Source organism: Halictus rubicundus, unplaced genomic scaffold (assembly GCF_050948215.1).
Source record: "Halictus rubicundus isolate RS-2024b unplaced genomic scaffold, iyHalRubi1_principal scaffold0132, whole genome shotgun sequence".
NCBI classification, from domain to species: domain Eukaryota; kingdom Metazoa; phylum Arthropoda; class Insecta; order Hymenoptera; family Halictidae; genus Halictus; species Halictus rubicundus.
In genome coordinates this window covers 1-16,552 of record NW_027488673.1, presented here as the reverse complement: position 1 = coordinate 16,552, position 16,552 = coordinate 1, and positions in this window count along the sequence as shown.

Below are 16,552 nucleotides of genomic sequence, written 5' to 3'. Positions count from 1 at the left end.
CTATCCTCTATCCTATCCTATCGTACCCTCTATCGTATCCTATCCTCTATCCTATCCTATCCTCTATCCTATCCTATCCTCTATCCTATCCTATCCTCTATCCTATCCTATCCTTTATAATATCCTATCCTCTATCCTATCCTATCCTCTATAATATCGTATCCTCTATCATATCCTTTCCTCTTTCCTATAATATCATCTATCCTATCCTATCCTATCCTCTATCCTATCCTATCCTCTATCATATCCTATCCTCTATCCTATCCTATCCTCTATCCTATCTTATCCTCTATCTTATCCTATCCTCTATCCTATCCTATCATCTATCCTATCCTATCTTCTATCCTATCCTATCCTCTATCATATCCTATCCTCTATCCTATCCTATCCTCTATCCTATCCTATCCTCTATCCTATCCTATCCTCTATCCTATCCTATCCTATCCTCTATCCTATCCTATCATCTATCCTATCCTATCCTCTATCCTATCCTATCCTCTATCATATCCTATCCTCTATCCTATCCTATACTCTATCCTATCTTATCCTCTATCTTACCCTATCCTCTATCCTATCCTCTATCCTATCCTATCCTTTATTCTATCCAATCCCCTATCCTATCCTCTATCCGATCCTATCCTCTATCCTATCCTATCCTCTATCCTATCCTATCCCCTATCTTATCCTATCCTCTATCCTATCCTATCATCTATCCTATCCTATCCTATCATCTATCCTATCCTATCCTCTATCTTATCCTATCCTCTATCCTATCCTATCCTCTATCCTATCCTATCGTATCCTCTATCCTATCCTATCGTATCCTCTATCGTATCCTATCCTCTATACTATCCTATCCTCTATACTACCCTATCCTCTATCCTATCCTATCCTCTATCCTATCCTATCCTCTATCCTATCCTATCCTCTATCCTATCCTATCCTTTATAATATCCTATCCTCTATCCTATCCTATCCTCTATAATATCGTATCCTCTATCATATCCTTTCCTCTTCCCTATAATATCATCTATCCTATCCTATCCTCTATCTTATCCTATCCTCTATCCTATCCTATCATCTATCCTATCCAATCCTCTATTCTATCTGATCCACTATCATATCCTATCCTCTATCCTATCCTATCCTCTATCCTATCCTATCCTCTATCCTATCCTATCCTCTATCATATCCTATCCTCTATCCTATCCTATCCTCTATCCTATCTTATCCTCTATCTTATCCTATCCTCTATCCTATCCTATCATCTATCCTATCCTATCTTCTATCCTATCCTATCCTCTATCATATCCTATCCTCTATCCTATCCTATCCTCTATCCTATCCTATGCTCTATCCTATCCTATCCTCTATCCTATCCTATCCTCTATCCTATCCTATCGTACCCTCTATCGTATCCTATCCTCTATCCTATCCTATCCTCTATCCTATCCTATCCTCTATACTATCCTATCCTCTATCGTCTCCTACTCTGTATCCGATCCAATCCCCTAACCTCTATCCTATCCTATTCTCTATCCTACCCTCATTCCTATCGTATCCTCTATCCTATCCTATCCTCTATTATATCCTATCCTCTGTCCTGTCCTATCCTCTATCCTATCCTATTCTCTATCCTATCCTATCGTATCCTCTATCCTATCCTATCCTCTATCCTATCCTACCCTCTATCCTATCCTATCGTATCCTCTATCGTATCCTATCCTCTATCCTATCCTATCCTCTATCCTATCCTATCCTCTATACTCTCCTATCCTCTATCCTATCCTATCCTCTATCCTATCCTATCCTCTATCCTATCCTATCCTCTATCCTATCCTATCCTTTATAATATCCTATCCTCTATCCTATCCTATCCTCTATAATATCGTATCCTCTATCATATCCTTTCCTCTTTCCTATAATATCATCTATCCTATCCTATCCTCTATCCTATCCTATCATCTATCCTATCCTATCCTATCCTCTATCCTATCCTATCCTCTATCATATCCTATCCTCTATCCTATCCTATCCTCTATCCTATCTTATCCTCTATCTTATCCTATCCTCTATCCTATCCTATCCTCTATCCTATCCTATCCTATCCTCTATCCTATCCTATCATCTATCCTATCCTATCCTCTATCCTATCCTATCCTCTATCATATCCTATCCTCTATCCTATCCTATACTCTATCCTATCTTATCCTCTATCTTACCCTATCCTCTATCCTATCCTCTATCCTATCCTATCCTTTATTCTATCCAATCCCCTATCCTATCCTCTATCCGATCCTATCCTCTATCCTATCCTATCCTCTATCATATCCTATCCTCTATCCTATCAAATCCTCTATCCTATCTTTCCCTCTATCTTATCCTAGCCTCTATCCTATCCAATCCTCTATCCTATCCTATCGTACCCTCTATCGTATCCTATCCTCTATCCTATCCTATCCTCTATCCTATCCTATCCTCTATACTATCCTATCCTCTATACTATCCTATCCTCTATCCTATCCTATCCTCTATCCTATCCTATCCTTTATAATATCCTAACCCTCTATCCTATCCTATCCTCTATAATATCGTATCCTCTATCCTATCCTATCATATATCCTATCCTATCCTCTATCCTATCCTATTCTCTATCATATCGTATCCTCTATCATATCCTTTCCTCTTCCCTATAATATCATCTATCCTATCCTATCCTCTATGTTATCCTATCCTCTATCCTATCCTATCATCTATCCTATCCAATCCTCTATTCTATCTGATCCACTATCATATCCTATCCTCTATCCTATCCTATCCTCTATCCTATCCTATCCTCTATCATATCCTATCCTCTATCCTATCCTATCCTCTATCCTATCTTATCCTCTATCTTATCCTATCCTCTATCCTATCCTATACTCTATCCTATCTTATCCTCTATCTTATCCTATCCTCTATCCTATCCTCTATCCTATCCTCTATCCTATCCTATCCTTTATTCTATCCAATCCCCTATCCTATCCTCTATCCGATCCTATCCTCTATCCTATCCTATCCTCTATCCTATCCTATCCTCTATCTTATCCTATCCTCTATCCTATCCTATCATCTATCCTATCCTATCCTCTATCCTATCCTATCCTCTATCATATCCTATCCTCTATCATATCCTATCCTATATCCTATCCTATCCTCTATCCTATCCTATCGTATCCTCTATCGCATCCTATCCTCTATCGTATCCTATCCTCTATACTATCCTATCCTCTATACTATCCTATCCTCTATCCTATCCTATCCTCTATCCTATCCTATCCTCTATCCTATCCTATCCTTTATAATATCCTATCCTCTATCCTATCCTATCCTCTATAATATCGTATCCTCTATCATATCCTCTCCTCTTCCCTATAATATCATCTATCCTATCCTATGCTCTATCTTATCCTATCCTCTATCCTATCCTATCATCTATCCTATCCAATCCTCTATTCTATCTGATCCACTATCATATCCTATCCTCTATCCTATCCTATCCTCTATCCTATCCTATCCTCTATCCTATCCTATCCTCTATCATATCCTATCCTCTATCCTATCCTATCCTCTATCCTATCTTATCCTCTATCTTATCCTATCCTCTATCCTATCCTATCATCTATCCTATCCTATCTTCTATCCTATCCTATCCTCTATCATATCCTATCCTCTATCCTATCCTATCCTCTATCCTATCCTATGCTCTATCCTATCCTATCCTCTATCCTATCCTATCCTCTATCCTATCCTATCCTCTATCCTATCCTATCGTACCCTCTAACGTATCCTATCCTCTATCCTATCCTATCCTCTATCCTATCCTATCCTCTATACTATCCTATCCTCTATCGTCTCCTATCCTGTATCCGATCCAATCCCCTAACCTCTATCCTATCCTATTCTCTATCCTATCCTCATTCCTATCGTATCCTCTATCCTATCCTATCCTCTATCCTATCCTATCCTCTGTCCTGTCCTATCCTCTATCCTATCCTATTCTCTATCCTATCCTATCGTATCCTCTATCCTATTCTATCCTCTATCCTATCCTATCCTCTATCCTAACCTACCCTCTATCCTATCCTATCGTATCCTCTATCGTATCCTATCCTCTATCCTATCCTATCCTCTATCCTATCCTATCCTCTATTATATCCTATCCTCTATCCTATCCTATCCTCTATCCTATCTTATCCTGTATTTTATCCTATCCTCTATCCTATCCTATCATCTATCCTATCCTATCTTCTATCCTATCCTATCCTCTATCATATCCTATCCTCTATCCTATCCTTTCCTCTATCCTATCCTATCCTCTATCCTATCCTATCCTCTATCCTATCCTATCCTATCCTCTATCCTATCCTATCATCTATCCTATCCTATCCTCTATCCTATCCTATCCTCTATCATATCCTATCCTCTATCCTATCCTATACTCTATCCTATCTTATCCTCTATCTTATCCTATCCTCTATCCTATCCTCTATCCTATCCTCTATCCTATCCTCTATCCTATCCTATCCTTTATTCTATCCAATCCCCTATCCTATCCTCTATCCGATCCTATCCTCTATCCTATCCTATCCTCTATCCTATCCTATCCTCTATCCTATCCTATCCTTTATAATATCCTATCCTCTATCCTATCCTATCCTCTATAATATCGTATCCTCTATCCTATCCTATCCTCTATCCTATCCTATCCTCTATCATATCGTATCCTCTATCCTATCCTATCATATATCCTATCCTATCCTCTATCCTATCCTATCCTCTATCCTATCCTATCCTCTATCATATCCTATCTTCTATCCTATCCTATCCTCTATCATATCCTATCCTCTATCCTATCCTATCCTCTATCCTATCCTATCGTACCCTCTAACGTATCCTATCCTCTATCCTATCCTATCCTCTATCCTATCCTATCCTCTATACTATCCTATCCTCTATCGTCTCCTATCCTGTATCCGATCCAATCCCCTAACCTCTATCCTATCCTATTCTCTATCCTATCCTCATTCCTATCGTATCCTCTATCCTATCCTATCCTCTATCCTATCCTATCCTCTGTCCTGTCCTATCCTCTATCCTATCCTATTCTCTATCCTATCCTATCCTCTATCATATCCTATCCTCTATCCTATCCTATCCTCTATCCTATCCTATCCTCTATCCTATCCTATCCTCTATCATATCCTATCCTCTTTCCTATCCTATCCTCTATCCTATCCTATCCTATCCTCTATCCTATCATATCGTATCCTCAATCCTATCCTATCCTCTATCCTATCCAATCCCCTATACTATCCTCTATCCTATCCTATCCTCTATCTTATCCAATCCTCTATCCTATCCTATCATCTATCCTATCCTATCCTCTATCCTATCCTATCCTCTATCCGATCCTATCCTCTATCCTATCCTATCCTCTATCCTATCCTATCCTCTATCCTATCCTATCCTCTATCTTATCCTATCCTCTATCCTATCCTATCATCTATCCTATCCTATCCTCTATCCTATCCTATCCTATATCATATCCTATCCTCTATCATATCCTATCCTCCATCCTATCCAATCCTCTATCCTATCCTATCCTCTATCCTATCCTATCGTATCCTCTATCCTATCCTATCCTATCCTCTATCCTATCCTATCCTCTATCCTATCCTATACTCTATCCTATCTTATCCTCTATCCTATCCTCTATCCTATCCTATCCTTTATTCTATCCAATCCCCTATCCTATCCTCTATCCGATCCTATCCTCTATCCTATCCTATCCTCTATCCTATCCTATCCTCCATCTTATCCTATCCTCTATCGTATCCTATCATCTATCCTATCCTATCCTCTATCCTATCCTATCCTCTATCATATCCTATCCTCTATCAAATCCTATCCTATATCCTGTCCTATCCTCTATCCTATCCTATCGTATCCTCTATCGTATCCTATCCTCTATCCTATCCTATCCTCTATCCTATCCAATCCCCTATCCTATCCTCTATCCGATCCTATCCTCTATCCTATCCTATCCTCTATCCTATCCTATCCTCTATCTTATCCTATCCTCTATCGTATCCTATCATCTATCCTATCCTATCCTCTATCCTATCCTATCCTCTATCATATCCTATCCTCTATCAAATCCTATCCTATATCCTGTCCTATCCTCTATCCTATCCTATCGTATCCTCTATCGTATCCTATCCTCTATCCTATCCTATCCTCTATCCTATCCTATCCTCTATCCTATCCTATCCTCTATAATATCGTATCCTCTATCCTATCCTATCCTCTATCCTATCCTATCCTCTATCATATCGTATCCTCTATCCTATCCTATCATATATCCTATCCTATCCTCTATCCTATCCTATCCTCTATCCTATCCTATCCTCTATCATATCCTATCTTCTATCCTATCCTATCCTCTATCATATCCTATCCTCTATGTTATCCTATCCTCTATCCTATCCTATCATCTATCCTATCCAATCCTCTATTCTATCTGATCCACTATCATATCCTATCCTCTATCCTATCCTATCCTCTATCCTATCCTATCCTCTATCATATCCTATCCTCTATCCTATCCTATCCTCTATCCTATCTTATCCTCTATCTTATCCTATCCTCTATCCTATCCTATACTCTATCCTATCTTATCCTCTATCTTATCCTATCCTCTATCCTATCCTCTATCCTATCCTCTATCCTATCCTATCCTTTATTCTATCCAATCCCCTATCCTATCCTCTATCCGATCCTATCCTCTATCCTATCCTATCCTCTATCCTATCCTATCCTCTATCTTATCCTATCCTCTATCCTATCCTATCATCTATCCTATCCTATCCTCTATCCTATCCTATCCTCTATCATATCCTATCCTCTATCATATCCTATCCTATATCCTATCCTATCCTCTATCCTATCCTATCGTATCCTCTATCGCATCCTATCCTCTATCGTATCCTATCCTCTATACTATCCTATCCTCTATACTATCCTATCCTCTATCCTATCCTATCCTCTATCCTATCCTATCCTCTATCCTATCCTATCCTTTATAATATCCTATCCTCTATCCTATCCTATCCTCTATAATATCGTATCCTCTATCATATCCTCTCCTCTTCCCTATAATATCATCTATCCTATCCTATGCTCTATCTTATCCTATCCTCTATCCTATCCTATCATCTATCCTATCCAATCCTCTATTCTATCTGATCCACTATCATATCCTATCCTCTATCCTATCCTATCCTCTATCCTATCCTATCCTCTATCCTATCCTATCCTCTATCATATCCTATCCTCTATCCTATCCTATCCTCTATCCTATCTTATCCTCTATCTTATCCTATCCTCTATCCTATCCTATCATCTATCCTATCCTATCTTCTATCCTATCCTATCCTCTATCATATCCTATCCTCTATCCTATCCTATCCTCTATCCTATCCTATGCTCTATCCTATCCTATCCTCTATCCTATCCTATCCTCTATCCTATCCTATCCTCTATCCTATCCTATCGTACCCTCTAACGTATCCTATCCTCTATCCTATCCTATCCTCTATCCTATCCTATCCTCTATACTATCCTATCCTCTATCGTCTCCTATCCTGTATCCGATCCAATCCCCTAACCTCTATCCTATCCTATTCTCTATCCTATCCTCATTCCTATCGTATCCTCTATCCTATCCTATCCTCTATCCTATCCTATCCTCTGTCCTGTCCTATCCTCTATCCTATCCTATTCTCTATCCTATCCTATCGTATCCTCTATCCTATTCTATCCTCTATCCTATCCTATCCTCTATCCTAACCTACCCTCTATCCTATCCTATCGTATCCTCTATCGTATCCTATCCTCTATCCTATCCTATCCTCTATCCTATCCTATCCTCTATTATATCCTATCCTCTATCCTATCCTATCCTCTATCCTATCTTATCCTGTATTTTATCCTATCCTCTATCCTATCCTATCATCTATCCTATCCTATCTTCTATCCTATCCTATCCTCTATCATATCCTATCCTCTATCCTATCCTTTCCTCTATCCTATCCTATCCTCTATCCTATCCTATCCTCTATCCTATCCTATCCTATCCTCTATCCTATCCTATCATCTATCCTATCCTATCCTCTATCCTATCCTATCCTCTATCATATCCTATCCTCTATCCTATCCTATACTCTATCCTATCTTATCCTCTATCTTATCCTATCCTCTATCCTATCCTCTATCCTATCCTCTATCCTATCCTCTATCCTATCCTATCCTTTATTCTATCCAATCCCCTATCCTATCCTCTATCCGATCCTATCCTCTATCCTATCCTATCCTCTATCCTATCCTATCCTCTATCCTATCCTATCCTTTATAATATCCTATCCTCTATCCTATCCTATCCTCTATAATATCGTATCCTCTATCCTATCCTATCCTCTATCCTATCCTATCCTCTATCATATCGTATCCTCTATCCTATCCTATCATATATCCTATCCTATCCTCTATCCTATCCTATCCTCTATCCTATCCTATCCTCTATCATATCCTATCTTCTATCCTATCCTATCCTCTATCATATCCTATCCTCTATCCTATCCTATCCTCTATCCTATCCTATCGTACCCTCTAACGTATCCTATCCTCTATCCTATCCTATCCTCTATCCTATCCTATCCTCTATACTATCCTATCCTCTATCGTCTCCTATCCTGTATCCGATCCAATCCCCTAACCTCTATCCTATCCTATTCTCTATCCTATCCTCATTCCTATCGTATCCTCTATCCTATCCTATCCTCTATCCTATCCTATCCTCTGTCCTGTCCTATCCTCTATCCTATCCTATTCTCTATCCTATCCTATCCTCTATCATATCCTATCCTCTATCCTATCCTATCCTCTATCCTATCCTATCCTCTATCCTATCCTATCCTCTATCATATCCTATCCTCTTTCCTATCCTATCCTCTATCCTATCCTATCCTATCCTCTATTCTATCATATCGTATCCTCAATCCTATCCTATCCTCTATCCTATCCAATCCCCTATACTATCCTCTATCCTATCCTATCCTCTATCTTATCCAATCCTCTATCCTATCCTATCATCTATCCTATCCTATCCTCTATCCTATCCTATCCTCTATCAGATCCTATCCTCTATCCTATCCTATCCTCTATCCTATCCTATCCTCTATCCTATCCTATCCTCTATCTTATCCTATCCTCTATCCTATCCTATCATCTATCCTATCCTATCCTCTATCCTATCCTATCCTATATCATATCCTATCCTCTATCATATCCTATCCTCCATCCTATCCAATCCTCTATCCTATCCTATCCTCTATCCTATCCTATCGTATCCTCTATCCTATCCTATCCTATCCTCTATCCTATCCTATCCTCTATCCTATCCTATACTCTATCCTATCTTATCCTCTATCCTATCCTCTATCCTATCCTATCCTTTATTCTATCCAATCCCCTATCCTATCCTCTATCCGATCCTATCCTCTATCCTATCCTATCCTCTATCCTATCCTATCCTCCATCTTATCCTATCCTCTATCGTATCCTATCATCTATCCTATCCTATCCTCTATCCTATCCTATCCTCTATCATATCCTATCCTCTATCAAATCCTATCCTATATCCTGTCCTATCCTCTATCCTATCCTATCGTATCCTCTATCGTATCCTATCCTCTATCCTATCCTATCCTCTATCCTATCCAATCCCCTATCCTATCCTCTATCCGATCCTATCCTCTATCCTATCCTATCCTCTATCCTATCCTATCCTCTATCTTATCCTATCCTCTATCGTATCCTATCATCTATCCTATCCTATCCTCTATCCTATCCTATCCTCTATCATATCCTATCCTCTATCAAATCCTATCCTATATCCTGTCCTATCCTCTATCCTATCCTATCGTATCCTCTATCGTATCCTATCCTCTATCCTATCCTATCCTCTATCCTATCCTATCCTCTATCCTATCCTATCCTCTATAATATCGTATCCTCTATCCTATCCTATCCTCTATCCTATCCTATCCTCTATCATATCGTATCCTCTATCCTATCCTATCATATATCCTATCCTATCCTCTATCCTATCCTATCCTCTATCCTATCCTATCCTCTATCATATCCTATCTTCTATCCTATCCTATCCTCTATCATATCCTATCCTCTATCCTATCCTATCCTCTATCCTATCCTATCGTACCCTCTAACGTATCCTATCCTCTATCCTATCCTATCCTCTATACTATCCTATCCTCTATCGTCTCCTATCCTGTATCCGATCCAATCCCCTAACCTCTATCCTATCCTATTCTCTATCCTATCCTCATTCCTATCGTATCCTCTATCCTATCCTATCCTCTATCCTATCCTATCCTCTGTCCTGTCCTATCCTCTATCCTATCCTATTCTCTATCCTATCCTATCCTCTATCATATCCTATCCTCTATCCTATCCTATCCTCTATCCTATCCTATCCTCTATCCTATCCTATCCTCTATCATATCCTATCCTCTTTCCTATCCTATCCTCTATCCTATCCTATCCTATCCTCTATCCTATCATATCGTATCCTCAATCCTATCCTATCCTCTATCCTATCCAATCCCCTATACTATCCTCTATCCTATCCTATCCTCTATCTTATCCAATCCTCTATCCTATCCTATCATCTATCCTATCCTATCCTCTATCCTATCCTATCCTCTATCCGATCCTATCCTCTATCCTATCCTATCCTCTATCCTATCCTATCCTCTATCCTATCCTATCCTCTATCTTATCCTATCCTCTATCCTATCCTATCATCTATCCTATCCTATCCTCTATCCTATCCTATCCTATATCATATCCTATCCTCTATCATATCCTATCCTCCATCCTATCCAATCCTCTATCCTATCCTATCCTCTATCCTATCCTATCGTATCCTCTATCCTATCCTATCCTATCCTCTATCCTATCCTATCCTCTATCCTATCCTATACTCTATCCTATCTTATCCTCTATCCTATCCTCTATCCTATCCTATCCTTTATTCTATCCAATCCCCTATCCTATCCTCTATCCGATCCTATCCTCTATCCTATCCTATCCTCTATCCTATCCTATCCTCTATCTTATCCTATCCTCTATCGTATCCTATCATCTATCCTATCCTATCCTCTATCCTATCCTATCCTCTATCATATCCTATCCTCTATCAAATCCTATCCTATATCCTGTCCTATCCTCTATCCTATCCTATCGTATCCTCTATCGTATCCTATCCTCTATCCTATCCTATCCTCTATCCTATCCAATCCCCTATCCTATCCTCTATCCTAACCTATCCTCTATCTTATCCTATCTTCTATCCTATCCTATCATCTATCCTATCCTATCCTCTATCCAATCCTATCCTCTATCCTATCTTATCCTCTATCCCATCCTATCCTCTATCCTATCCTATCCTCTATCCTACCCTATCCTCTATCCTATCCTATCCTCTACAATATCGTATCCTCTATCATATCCTTTCCTCTTCCCTATGATATCATCTATCCTATCCTATCCTCTATCTTATCCTATCCTCTATCCTATCCTATCATCTATCCTATCCTATCCTCTATCCTATCCTATCCTCTATCCTATCCTATCCTCTATCATATCCTATCCTCTATCCTATTAAATCCTCTATCCTATCTTATCCTCTATATTATCCTATCCTCTATCCTATCCTATCCTCTATCCTATCCTATCGTACCCTCTATCGTATCCTATCCTCTATCCTATCCTATCCTCTATACTATCCTATCCTCTATACTATCCTATCCTCTATCCTATCCTATCCTCTATCCTATCCTATCCTCTATCCTATCCTATCCTCTATCCTATCCTATCCTTTATAATATCCTATCCTCTACCCTATCCTATCCTCTATAATATCGTATCCTCTATCAGATCCTTTCCTCTTCCCTATAATATCATCTATCCTATCCTATCCTCTATCTTATCCTATCCTCTATCCTATCCTATCATCTATCCTATCCAATCCTCTATCCTATCTGATCCACTATCATATCCTATCCTCTATCCTACCCTATCCTCTATCCTATCCTATCCTCTATCCTATCCTATCCTCTATCATATCCTATCCACTATCCTATCCTATCCTCTATCCTATCCTATGCTCTATCCTATCCTATCCTCTATCCTATCCTATCCTCTATCCTATCCTATCGTACCCTCTATCGTATCTTATCCTCTATCCTATCCTATCCTCTATCCTATCCTATCCTCTATACTATCCTATCCTCTATCGTCTCCTATCCTGTATCCGATCCAATCCCCTGTCCTCTATCCTATCCTATTCTCTATCCTATCCTCATTCCTATCGTATCCTCTATCCTATCCTATCCTCTACCCTATCCTATCCTCTGTCCTGTCCTATCCTCTATCCTATCCTATTCTCTATCCTATCCTATCGTATCCTCTATCCTATCCTATCCTCTATCCTATCCTATCCTCTATCCTATCCTATCCTCTATACTATCCTATCCTCTATCCTATCCTATCCTCTATACTATCCTATCCTCTATACTATCCTATGCTCTATCCTATCCTATCCTCTATCCTATCCTATCCTCTATCCTATCCTATCGTACCCTCTATCGTATCTTCTCCTCTATCCTATCCTATCCTCTATCCTATCCTATCCTCTATACTATCCTATCCTCTATCGTCTCCTATCCTGTATCCGATCCAATCCCCTGTCCTCTATCCTATCCTATTCTCTATCCTATCCTCATTCCTATCGTATCCTCTATCCTATCGTATCCTCTATCCTATCCTATCCTCTATCCTATCCTATCCTCTATCCTATCCTACCCTCTATCCTATCCTATCGTATCCTCTATCGTATCCTATCCTCTGTCCTATCCTATCCTCTATCCTATCCTATCCTCTATACTATCCTATCCTCTATCCTATCCTATCCTCTATACTATCCTATCCTCTATACTATCCTATCCTCTATCCTATCCTATCCTCTATCCTATCCTATCCTCTATCCTATCCTATCCTCTATCATATCCTATCCTCTATCCTATCCTATCCTCTATCCTATCTTATCCTCTATATTATCCTATCCTCTATCCTATCCTATCATCTATCCTATCCTATCTTCTATCCTATCCTATCCTCTATCATATCCTATCCTCTATCCTATCCTATCCTCTATCCTATCCTATCCTCTATCCTATCCTATCCTATCCTCTATCCTATCCTATCATCTATCCTATCCTTTCCTCTATCCTATCCTATTCTCTATCATATCCTATCCTCTATCCTATCCTATACTCTATCCTGTCTTATCCTCTATCTTATCCTATCCTCTATCCTATACTCTATCCTATCCTATCCTTTATTCTATCCAATCCCCTATCCTATCCTCTATCCGATCCTATCCTCTATCCTATCCTATCCTCTATCCTATCCTATCCTCTATCTTATCCTCTCCTCTATCCTATCCTATCATCTATCCTATCCTATCCTCTATCCTATCCTATCCTCTATCTTATCCTATCCTCTATCATATCCTATCCTCTATCCTATCCAATCCTCTATCCTATCCTATCCTCTATCCTATCCTATCGTATCCTCTATCCTATCCTATCCTATCCTCTATCATATCCTATCCTCTATCCTATCCTATACTCTATCCTATCTTATCCTCTATCCTATCCTCTATCCTAACCTATCCTCTATCTTATCCTTTCCTTTTTCCTATAATATCATCTATCCTATCCTATCCTCTTTCTTATCCTATCCTCTATCCTATCCTATCATCTATCCTATCCTATCCTCTATCCTATCCTATCCTCTATCATATCCTATCCTCTATCCTATCAAATCCTCTATCCTATCTTATCCTCTATCTTATCCTATCCTCTATCCTATCCTATCCTCTATCCTATCCTATCGTACCCTCTATCGTATCCTATCCTCTATCGTATCCTATCCTCTATCCTATCCTATCCTCTATACTATCCTATCCTCTATCCTATCCTATCCTCTATCCTATCCTATCCTCTATCCTATCCTATCCTTTATAATATCCTATCCTCTATCCTATCCTATCATATATCCTATCCTATCCTCTATCCTATCCTATCCTCTATCCTATCCTATCCTCTATCGTATCCTATCCTCTATCCTATCCTATCCTCTATCCTATCTTATCCTCTATCTTATCCTATCCTCTATCCTATCCTATCATCTATCCTATCCTATCTTCTATCCTATCCTATCCTCTATCATATCCTATCCTCTATCCTATCCTATCCTCTATCCTATCCTATCCTCTATCCTATCCTATCCTCTATCCTATCCTATCCTCTATCCTATCCTATCCTCTATCCTATCCTATCCTTTATAATATCCTATCCTCTATCCTATCCTATCATATATCCTATCCTATCCTCTATCCTATCCTATCCTCTATCCTATCCTGTCCTGTATCGTATCCTATCCTCTATCCTATCCTATCCTCTATCCTATCTTATCCTCTATCTTATCCTATCCTCTATCCTATCCTGTCATCTATCCTATCCTATCCGCTTTCCTATCCTATCCTCTATCCTATCCTATCCTCTATCCTATCCTATCCTATCCTCTATCCTATCATATCGTATCCTCTATCCTATCCTATCCTCTATCCTATCCAATCCCCTATACTATCCTCTATCCTATCCTATCCTCTATCTTATCCAATCCTCTATCCTATCCTATCATCTATCCTATCCTATCCTCCATCCTATCCTATCCTCTATCCGATCCAATCCTCTATCCTATCCTATCCTCTATCCTATCCTATCCTCTATCTTATCCTATCCTCTATCCTATCCTATCATCTATCCTATCCTATCCTCTATCCTATCCTATCCTCTATCATATCCTATCCTCTATCATATCCTATCCTCTACCCTATCCAATCCTCTATCCTATCCTATCCTCTATCCTATCCTATCGTATCCTCTATCGTATCCTATCCTCTATCCTATCCTATCCTCTATCCTATCCAATCCCCTATCCTATCCTCTATCCTATCCTATCCTATCATATATCCTATCCTATCCTCTATCCTATCCTATCCTCTATCCTATCCTATCCTCTATCCTATCCTATCCTCTATCCTATCCTATCCTCTATCCTATCTTATCCTCTATCTTATCCTATCCTCTACCCTATCCTATCATCTATCCTATCCTATCTTCTATCCTATCCTATCCTCTATACTATCCTATCCTCTATCCTATCCTATCCTCTATCCTATCCTATCCTCTATCATATCCTATCCTCTATCCTATCCTATACTTTATAATATCCTATCCTCTATCCTATCCTATCATATATCCTATCCTATCCTCTATCCTATCCTATCCTCTATCCTATCCTATCCTCTATCGTATCCTATCCTCTATCCTATCCTATCCTCTATCCTATCTTATCCTCTATCTTATCCTATCCTCTATCCTATCCTATCATCTATCCTATCCTATCTTCTATCCTATCCTATCCTCTATCATATCCTATCCTCTATCCTATCCTATCCTCTATCCTATCCTATCCTCTATCCTATCCTATCCTCTATCCTATCCTATCCTCTATCCTATCCTATCCTTTATAATATCCTATCCTCTATCCTATCCTATCATATATCCTATCCTATCCTCTATCCTACCCTATCCTCTATCCTATCCTATCCTCTATCATATCCTATCCTCTATCCTATCCTATCCTCTATCCTATCTTATCCTCTATCTTATCCTATCCTCTACCCTATCCTATCATCTATCCTATCCTATCCTCTATCCTATCCTATCCTCTATCATATCCTATCCTCTATCCTATCCTATCCTCTATCCTATCCTATCCTCTATCCTATCCTATCCTCTATCCTATCCTATCCTCTTTCCTATCCTATCCTCTATCCTATCCTGTCCTCTATCCTATCCTATCCTATCCTCTATCCTATCATATCGTATCCTCTATCCTATCCTATCCTCTATCCTATCCAATCCCCTATACTATCCTCTATCCTATCCTATCCTCTATCTTATCCTATCGTATCCTCTATCGTATCCTATCCTCTATCCTATCCTATCCTCTATCCTATCCAATCCCCTATCGTATCCTCTATCGTATCCTATCCTCTATCCTATCCTATCCTCTATCCTATCCAATCCCCTATCCTATCCTCTATCCTATCCTATCCTATCATATATCCTATCCTATCCTCTATCCTATCCTATCCTCTATCCTATCCTATCCTCTATCCTATCCTATCCTCTATCCTATCCTATCCTCTATCCTATCTTATCCTCTATCTTATCCTATCCTCTACCCTATCCTATCATCTATCCTATCCTATCTTCTATCCTATCCTATCCTC